The following is a 10,924-nucleotide window of genomic DNA, read 5'->3' on the forward strand; positions in this document are numbered from 1 at the left end:
AAAAACTGAAAACTTAGCTGGGCATGGTGGTGCATGCCTGTGGTTCCAGCTACTCGAGGGGCTGAGGCGGGAGGATCACTTGAACCAGGGAGGTTGAGGCTGCAGTGAGCCCTGATCACATCACTGCACTCCAGCCTGGACCACAGAGCAAGACCTCATTTCAAAAAAACAAAAACAAAAAAAGCAGATGGGCTTCGTAAAGTCCAAATCTGGCTCTGACTTAGGTCCGAGTCTGACGCCGACTGTCTCCCGTGTCTGCTTTTCTCTACCTCCTCACACCTTACAGGATTTCTTAAGAAACATTGGCAGCTCTGTTTAAAAACAAAACAGGCCTGGCATGTGGTTCACAGTGTAATCCTAGCACTTTGGTAGACTGAGACACAAGAATCCCTTGAACTGGGAGGCAGAGGTTGCAGTGAGCTGAGATTTCACAACTGCATTCCAGGCTGGGGGCCAGAGCAAAACTGTCTCAAAAAACAAAAACAACAACAAAACAAGCAAAAACCTTAAGAAAAGAACAAGGAATTTTGTTTTGAGGTGGGGCTCACTCTGTCACTGAGGCTGGTGCTGCCACCTCCTCCACCTCAGCTTCCTGAGTAACTGGGACTGCAGGCACGTACCACCACACCTAGCGAAGTGTTGTATTTTTCACAGAGAAGGGGTTTTGCTATGTTGCCCAGGCTGCTCTTGAACTCCTGGGTTCCAGCAATTCCTTGCCTAGGCCTCCCAAAGTGCTAGGATTACAGGTGTAAGCCATGATGCTAGGACAGGATTTATTTATCAGTGTGAAAGTTACACTCCCATTGGGAAGGGCTATTTCTCATGCCTGTGGCCAAGACCTGCATTGATCTCGGAAGCCCTGAGTGTGTTCCGAACTGAGCTGAAATACATGGAAGGGTTTCCTATGAAAACACACTATACCATACTCCTAGAGCTTTCAGTCTGGCTAATAATTAACATGTATACAAATTTATTGGAACTGCTAATCAGGGGGTTATGGTCACTCATTCATTTATTCATTAGTTCACGCGGTAAATGTTTATTGAGTGTGTACTAGGTACCAGCCACCGCTCCGAACACTGAAATGAGTCAGTGGAGATGGGACAGGCCTTCCTGTTGGTGGGATGACACTGAATGAAAGCCACACAAACAAGGGAATTACTTATGAAATAAACAGGGAAATATAATCATCACTCAGGAGATTGTCAGCAAAGGCCTCTATGTGAAGGAGACATTTGAGCCGACAATGGACAGAGCCAGCTGTGAAAACCACCGGGGGAAGAGCATTTCCGGCAGAGGGAACAGCAACCGCAAGTGGCATGAGATAGAAAAGGAATGTGTGGGGCAGAAGTGACTGGCTGCAGAGTGCAATTTCAAGCACCTATCAAGCATGGCAAAAGACAGAGAAGAAAAGTCTTGCTACTTTTAGTGAAATAATTTTAATACAGAGATCCCCACTGAAAAAAGAGCTTCCTCTATACTTTTTTACTAGAAGGCCAGTACCTTGAACACCAACCTCTAGAGTCAGGGCAGCTCACCTGTTAAGGGTGCATGCTAGAGCAGACCCCTGAGACAGAAACTGCGACCCTAAAGTCATACCAGCTGAGCAACCTTGAGGCACGTTGCCTATTCTTTCCAAACCTGTTTCCTCACCTGTAAAATGGGGATAAGAATAATCCCACCACAGAGGATTGAATGAAATCATCCACGTAAGCATGGTAATTACTTAACAAAATGAGTTACTGTTATAACTACTCCATCCAGGGATAAAGGGAAAGGTCCTTTCAGCAAGGAACCTACTGCAGCTGATTTTGTTAAAATAGCTCAGCATCATGCTCAACCCCTGGGTCAAATGCATTTCACATCATGTCTAAATCCTTAAAACAGTTTGAGTCTTAGAAGTGAACTTGGTTCTGCTGTGGTAGATTTTACTTTGTCTTTAATTGGTTTGTAAGGAAAAGAGGATTGGGGTCAGGATTTGGTGGGAAGGGAAGCTAGGAGTGGGCAAGAGAGATGGGACAGACAGTAATTGAACCCCAATGACCAAGAGTACTGAGAACTCAGAAATGACAAACTGCTTCCCATGTGGCCTCAGTTCCACCACTGACTAGTAGCACTTCAAAACTTTGAATTTAAAAGACAATGATAGGGCCGGGCGCGGTGGCTCAAGCCTGTAATCCCAGCACTTTGGGAGGCCGAGGCGGGTGGATCACGAGGTCAAGAGATCGAGACCATCCTGGTCAACATGGTGAAACCCCGTCTCTACTAAAAATACAAAAAATTAGCTGGGCATGGTGGTGCGTGCCTGTAGCCCCAGCTACTTGGGAGGCTGAGGCAGGAGAATTGCCTGAACCCAGGAGGCGGAGGTTGCGGTGAGCCGAGATTGCGCCATTGCACTCCAGCCTGGGTAACAAGAGCGAAACTCCGTCTCAAATAAATAAATAAATAAAAATAAAAGGCAATGATAAATGACAGTCGGCAAGGACTGTTGACACAAGGGCTAATTCTTTGGCAAAGTCTAGATCATCAAAAATTAAGGCAAAACAGGAACATGAGTAAATGACCTCTGTGTTTAAAAGAGACAAAATTCTGGCATGCTTGGATTTCTTGTTAAGAAATCAGGCCTTTATCCCAGACTGCAATGAAACTTGAGTGAAATGCACTCTGACGGAGGGTGCAATGTGCAAACTCTTCACAGCCATAACCTCCTGATCAGCCCCCAGTTCTAAATAAATAGCAGCCAAAACGCTTGTTTCTCAACCTCTTTGTGGGTGGATTTGCTCTCACTCTCTCAGTGTTTGTATACAATCTATCAAATTTCTGGGCTTCAAAAAAAAACCTCTGCCCTTGTTAAGTTTCCCAGGCACATTTATGTAATGAGATGGAGAAACGTTATTCCTCAGGTTTCCTCTTACAAAAGAAAATACAATATTTTGGGGGAAGAAATTGTTTAATATGCCCCCTTGGGAAGAAGATTAAAACCCCAAGGTCATGGCCAAGTACCAAAGACTGTTGCAGAAGTGAAAAGGACAAGGAGAGGCGTCTGTGACTCCTGAGAGAAAGAGGGGGGAAGATGGGAAAGGAGAGCGCAGTGGGAATGCCTTTCACTCTGCCACCCTTTGCTTGTCACTTAAGTGGCTAACCTCAGGCCACATTTGGTGCAAGTGGGTTTATCAATTTGTAGGGCAGAAACTGAGAAGGGGCTGAACTTTGCACTGGAGTGTTGTGGGTGAAACTTAGAGGCAGGACATACTGGGGCTGGAGAGGCCTTCATTTTAATTACCTACAGCCACATCTGCCATCCCATTAGCACCTCCGAAAGCTGCATGAGGTCCTGTTCAAGAATCTGAGCTACAGAGAGACATTTAAATAGGCTTGGCCACCTGAAACCAGTCACCAGGTTATCATCCATGACCAGCAAGCACCGCTGTCTCCACCCTTGTGAGCCTGGGCCAGTCAGAGCTGCATCTCCTTTGAGTCAGTGCTTCCTCCAGATACATTTAAAGTGACCTCCCAGTTCACCGCAGTCATAGAGAACACACTGTTTGGGTTCTGATGGGGCTGGAGTGTTTAATTCTATTAGATATACATACAACTTTAATCTGAGGGCATCAAAGATCCCATGAAACATTCACGCTCTGTGCCTTCCCAAAACACCAGCTCAAGCTTATCCCACCACTGCATTTCCTGGTAATCACAACCTAGTCCCGGTTACTGTGATCAGCGAGAACTTGGAATTCTGGTTTGGCCACTTCCAGTTATGCAGCCTTTGGCAACTTACTTGACCACCACATGCTATATTAATTTCCTCAAGTGGAAAATGAGTATTACCCCCTTGGATTGATTAATTAAACATGGTAATAAGCAAAAAGTGTCCAGCAAATGATGTCATAACATAGAGTTGTCCTTAAGGAGTAAGCTGTTTTTTTTTTTTTGCTACTTCCTAAAGAAATCCTAGATCATTTTTCTTTAAATTGGAAGAATCTCGCTGCTGCAGGTGACCCCTAGGCAAGCAGGGCCTGGAGTGGACCTCAGTAGTCCTACAGCAGAGGGGCCAGACTGTTAGAAGGAAAACTAAGAAACAGAAATAACTTCATCATCAACAATCTGGACATCCACTCAGAGACCCAATCTGAAAATCAGCAACTACACAGACGACAGGTGGATAAATCCACAAAGATGTGAAGAAACCAACGCAAAAAGAAGGAAAACACCCGAAACCAGAACACCTCTCCTCCTAAAAGGGATCACAACTCCTCACCAGCAAGGGAACAAAGCTAGATGGAAAATGACTGTGATGAAATGACAGAATCAGGCTTCAGAAGGTGGGTAATGAGAAACTTCCATGAGCTAAAAGAACATGTTCTAACTCAATGCAAGGAAACTAAGAACCTTGAAAAAAGATTTGATGAAATGATAACAAGAATGGACAACTTAGAGAGGAATATGAGTGAATTGATGGAGCTGAAAAACACAACACAAGAACTTCGCGAAGCACGCACAAGTTTCAACAGCCGAATTGACCAAGCAGAAGAAAGGATATCAGAGGTTGATGATCAACTCAATGAAATAAAACAAGAAGCCAAGATTAGAAAAAAAAGTGCAAAAAGGAATGAACAAAGTCTCCAAGAAATGTGGGACTATGTGAAGAGACCTAATCTATGTTTGATAGGTGTACCTGAATGCGAGGAAGAGAATGAATACAAGCTGGAAAATACTCTTCAGGATATTATCCAGGAAAACTTCCCCAACCTAGCAAGGCAGGCCAACATTCAAGTCCAGGAAATACAGAAAACACCACAAAGATATTCCTCAAGAAGAGCAACCCCAAGGCACATAACCATCAGATTCACCAGGGTTGAAATGAAGGAGAAAATGCTAAGGGCAGCCAGAGAGAAAGGTCGGGTCACCCACAAAGGGAAGCCCATCAGACTCACAGCAGATCTCTCAGCAGAAACCGTACAAGCCAGAAGAGAGTGGGGGCCAATATTCAACATCCTTAAAGAAAAGAACTTTCAACCCAGAATTTCATATCCAGCCAAACTGAGCTTCAGAAGTGAAGGAAAAATAAAATCCTTTGCAAATAAGAAAGTACTCAGAGATTTTGTCACCACCAGGCCTGCTTTACAAGAGCTCCTGAAAGAGGCACTACACATAGAAAGGAACAACCAGTACCAGCCACTCCAAAAACACACTAAATGCTAAAGAGCATCAACTAAATGAAGAATTTGCATCAACTAATGGGCAAAACAGCCAACTAGCATCAAAGTGGCAGCATCAAATTCACACATAACAATATTAACCCTAAATGTAAATGGACTAAATGCACCAATCAAAAGACACTGACCGGCAAAGTGGATAAAAAGCCAAAACCCATCAGTGTGGTGTATCCAGGAAACCCATCTCACATGCAAGGATACACAAAGGCTCAAAATAAAGGGATGGAGGAAGATTTACCAAGCAAATGGAGAGCAAAAAAAAAAGCAGGAGTTGCAATTCTCATCTCTGATAAAAATAGACTTTAAAGCAACAAAGATCAAAAGAGATAAAGAAGGACATTACATAATGGTAAAAGGATCAATACAACAAGAAGAGATAACAATCCTAAATATATACAGACCCAATACATGAGCACCCAGATACATAAGGCAAGTTCTTAATGACTTACAAAGAGACTTAGACGCCCACACAATAATAGTGGGAGACTTTAACACTCCACTGTCAATATTAGACAGATCAACCAGACAGAAAATTAACAAGGATATCCAGGGCTTGAACTCAGACCTGGAACATGAAAGACTGATAGACATTTACAGAACTCTCCACCCCAAATCCACAGAATATACATTCTTCTCAGCTCCACATCACACCTACTCTAAAATTGACCACATAATTGGAAGTAAAGCACTCCTCAGCAAATGCAAAGGAACAGAAATCATAACAAACAGTCTCTCAGACCACAGTGCAATCAAGTTAGAACTCAGAATTCAGAAACTAACTCAGAACCACACAGCTTCATGGAAACTGAACAACTGGCTCTGGAATGTTGACTGGATAAACAATGAAATGAAGGCAGAAATAAAGAAGTTCTTCAAAACCAACGAGAACAAAGACACAACATACCAGAATCTCTGGGACACATTTAAAGCAGTCTCTAGAGGAAAATATATAGCAATAAGTGCCCACATAAGAAGAGTGGAGAGATCCAAAATTGACACCCTATCATCAAAATTGAAAGGAGCAAGATTAAAAAAAACTCAAAACCTAGCAGAAGACAAGAAATAACTAAGATCAGAGCAGAACTGAAGGAGATAGAGACATGAAAAACCCTTCAGAAAAATCAATAAATCCAGGATCTGGTTTTTCAAAAAGATCAACAAAATAGACAGACCACTAGCCAGATTAATAAAAAAGAAAAGAGAGAATAACCACATTGATGCAATAAAAAATGATAAAGGGGAAATCACCACAGATCCCACGGAAATTCAAACTATCATCAGAGAATATTACAAACAACTCTATGCACATAAACTAGTAAACCTGGAACAAATGGATAAATTCCTGGACACTTGTGTCCTCCCAAGCCTAAACCAGGAAGAAGTCAAAACCATGAATAGACCAATAACAAGGTCTGAAGTTGAGGCAGCAATTAAGAGCCTACACCACACAAAAAAAGCCCAGGTCCAGATGGGTTCACAGCTGAATTCCACCAGTCACACAAAGACGAGCTGGTACCATTCCTTCTGAAACTATTCCAAATAATCCAAAAAGAGGGAATCCTTCCCAAATCATTTTATGAGACCAACATCATCCTGATACCAAAACCCAGCAGAGACTCAACAAGAAAAGAAAACTTCAGGCCAATATCCATGATGAACATAGATGCAAAAATCTTCAATAAAATACTGGCAAACCGATTGCAACAGCAAATCAAAAAACTTATTCATCATGATCAAGTAGGATTCATCCCGGGGATGCAAGGCTGGTTCAACATATGCAAGTCTATAAACGTAATTCACCACATAAACAGAACCAAAAACAAAAACCACATGATTATCTCAATTGATGCAGAGAAGGCCTTTGACAAAATTCAACAGCCCTTTATGCTAAAAACCCTCAATAAACTTGGTATTGACGGAACGTATCTCAAAATGATAAAAGCTATTTACAACAAACCAACAGCCAATATAATACTGAATGGGCAAAAACTGGAAGCATTCCCTTTGAAATCTGGCACTAGACAGGGATGCCCTCTCTCACCACTCCTATTCAATATAGTACTGGAAGTTCTAGCCAGAGCAATCAGGCAAGAAAAAGAAATAAAAGGTATTCAATTCTAAAAGGAGGAAGCCAAATTGTCTCTATTTGCAGATGACATGATAGTATATCTAGAAGACCCCATTGTCTCAGCCCAAAATCTCCTGAAACTGATAAGCAACTTCAGCAAAGTCTCAGCATACAAAATCGATGTGCAAAAATCACAAGCATTCCTATACAGCAATAACAGACTTAAAGAGAGCCAAATCAAGAACGAACTGCCATTCACAGTTGCTACAAAGAGAATAAAATACCTAGGAATACAACTCACAAGGAATGTAAGGGACCTCTTCAAGGAGAACTACAAACCACTGCTCAACGAAATAAGAGAGGATACAAACAGATGGAGAAACATTCCATGTTCATGGTTAGGAAGAATCAATATCGTGAAAATGGCCATACTGCCCAAAGTAATTTACAGATTCAACACTATCCCCATCAAGCTACCAATGACCTTCTTCACAGAACTGGAAAAAACTACCTTAAACTTCATATGGAACCAAAAGAGAGCCCACATAGCCAAGTCAATTCTAAGTAAAAAGAACACAGTGGGAGGCATCACACCACCAGACTTCAAACTATACTACAAGGCTAAAGTAATCAAAACAGAATGGTACTGGTACCAAAACAGAGATATAGACCAATGGAACAGAACAGAGGCATCAGAGGCAACACAACATATCTACAACCATACAATATTTGATAAACCTGAAAAAAACAAGCAATGGGGAAAGGATTCCCTGTTTAATAAATGGTGTTGGGAAAACTGGCTAGCCACGTGCAGAAAGCAGAAACTGGACCCCTTCCTGACACCTTACACTAAAATTAACTCCAGATGGATTAAAGACTTAAACATAAGACCTGGCACCATAAAAACCCTAGAAGAAAATCTAGGCAAAACCATTCAGGACATAGGAGTAGGCAAGGACTTCATGACCAAAACACCAAAAGCATTGGCAACAAAAGCCAAAATAGACAAATGGGACCTAATCAAACTCCACAGCTTCTGCACAGCAAAAGAAACAGTCACTAGAGTGAATCGGCAACCAACAGAATGGGAAAATTTTTTTGCAGTTTATCCATATGACAAAGGGCTGATATCCAGAATTTACAAAGAACTAAAACAGATTTACAAGAAAAAAACAAACAAGCCCATTCAAAAGTGGGCAAAGGATATGAACAGACACTTTACAAAAGAAGACATACATGAGGTCAACAAACATATGAAAAAATGCTCATCGTCACTGGTCATCAGAGAGATGCAAATCAAAACCACATTGAGATACCATCTCATGCCAGTTAGAATGGCGATCATTGAAAAATCTGGAGACAACAGATGCTGGAGAGGATGTGGAGAAATAGGAACACTTTTACACTGTTGGTGGGAGTGTAAATTAGTTCAACCATTGTGGAAGACAGTGTGGCGATTCCTCAAGGCCTTAGAAATAGAAATTCCATTTGACCCAGCAATCCCATTACTGGGTATATATCCAAAGGACTATAAATTGTTCTACTATAAGGACACATGTACACGAATGTTCATTGCAGCACTGTTTACAATAGCAAAGACCTGGAACCAACCCAAATGTCCATCGATGATAGACTGGACTGGGAAATTGTGGCACATATACACCATGGAATATTATGCAGCAATCAAAAACAATGAGTTCGTATCCTTTGTAGGGACATGGATGAACCTGGAGAACATCATTCTCAGCAAACTGACACAAAAACAGAAAACGAAATACCGCATGTTCTCACTCATAGGCAGGTGTTGAACAGTGAGAACACATGGACACAGGGAGGGGAGCACTACACATGGGGGTCTGTTGGGGGGGAATAGGGGAGGGACAGTGCGGGGTGAGGAGTTGGGGAGAGATAGCATGGGGAGAAATGCCAGATATAGGTGAAGGGGAGGAAGGCAGCAAATCACACTGCCATGTGTGTACTTATACAACTATCTTGCATGTTCTTCACATGTACCCCAAAACCTAAAATGCAATTAAAAAAAATTGGAAGAATCTCAAACCATGAATAAATGTTTGATATTTATATAATTAAATTAGTTGATATCCACCTACTATTCACAAAAAAAACCCAAATTGATATGAATTCACCAATGACCTACTTAGTTTTATTTAATTAAAACTTATTTTTGCTCTAAGAATTTTTCTTTGTAACTTTCCAAAACTGCTTGTAACCAGTTTCGTTCAGATCTCTCTAAACCATATCACGTGTGTCATGTTTTTCCCATATTCACACCTCTGCAATGTTCCTGTCTGCGCTGAGACACCTCCTCACCCCGGTACCCCAGTCTTGCCACAGATCTGACCCTGCTCCTTTTTGAAGGCCTGATCATCACACTCTGACACCAGTAACATTTGTCCACTTACTGGTCTTGGAAATGCCCACTGTAATTCTAAGAGGATGGCATATCCTGTCTCCTAAGCTGCTGAGACTTGAAGAAGGAAGTCATGAGAAAGGCGTGGGAGGAGAAGCTGGCTGAGTGTGCAAAAGGGGTGAGTAGACAGGTGTGTGACCGTCTGCTAGGGCAGAAGTGACTGTTGATTGATAATGAGAAAATGAATACAAGACTAGAAAACACAATTATAAGAATTAAAATGTTAGTGGAGGGGCCCAGAGTCCTACATATCTTCAACGCAGAAAGCCTTGTTCTCTTAGAGTTAACATGATATTCAAATATAGGGACGTTGATTTGGTAAAAGAGTTGAAATTAGATTCTTTTAAGACAGTGAGAAAAAAAAGTTATCATTGTGGTGTTCAGACAGTGTCTAGGTGTTTTCCCTTTTTATTTTCTACTTAGTATTGCCTAATTTTTTTTTTAGATGGAGTCTCACTGTGTTGCCCAGGCTGGAGTGCAGTGGTGTGATCTCAGCTCACTGCAACCTCCACCTCGTTGGTTCACACAATTCTCCTCCCTCAGCCTCCCAAGTGGCTGGGATTACAGGCGCCCACCATCACACCAGGCTAATTTTTGTATTTTTAGTAGAGACTAGGTTTCCCATCTTGGCCAAGCTGGTCTTGAACTCCTGACCTTGTGATCCACCCACCTCAGCCTCCCAAAGTGCTGGGATTACAGGCGTGAGCCACTGTGCCCTACTGGTATTGCCTGTTACACACACACACACACACACACACACACACACACACACACGCACATGGAGTTTGTGTTTATAAAATATTAGTTATTTAATATACTTATGGGATTTTTTCTTGGTTATTTCTTTTTTCCAATTATGTTTCATGCTTATATCCCTGGCTGGCTTCACTACACCAAATCAGGCAGCACAGGTCAAGTAAGGAAAGAGTCACAATCCCAAGGCAGAAGTCACATTCTCCTGCGATCATTCCCCAGGTCCCCAAATCTCTCCAGCATGTAGGATATAGGCAGCTGAAAAGAGGGACTCATGTGGGATGCCAGTTACTAATCTTACCTGAAAGGAGTTGTTTTGTGGTAAGAAATATTCCCACTGAGTCTCAGGTCACACCACTAGGCAAATGCCAATGCTTCCTACAGAGACAGTCAAGCCCACTGGAGCCCCAGTGCCTGGGGTGGAGGCAGAGGTTACTGGGTGGGAGGTGTATG

The sequence above is a fragment of the Callithrix jacchus genome, chromosome 11, assembly GCF_049354715.1.
Source record: "Callithrix jacchus isolate 240 chromosome 11, calJac240_pri, whole genome shotgun sequence".
NCBI lineage: Eukaryota > Metazoa > Chordata > Mammalia > Primates > Cebidae > Callithrix > Callithrix jacchus.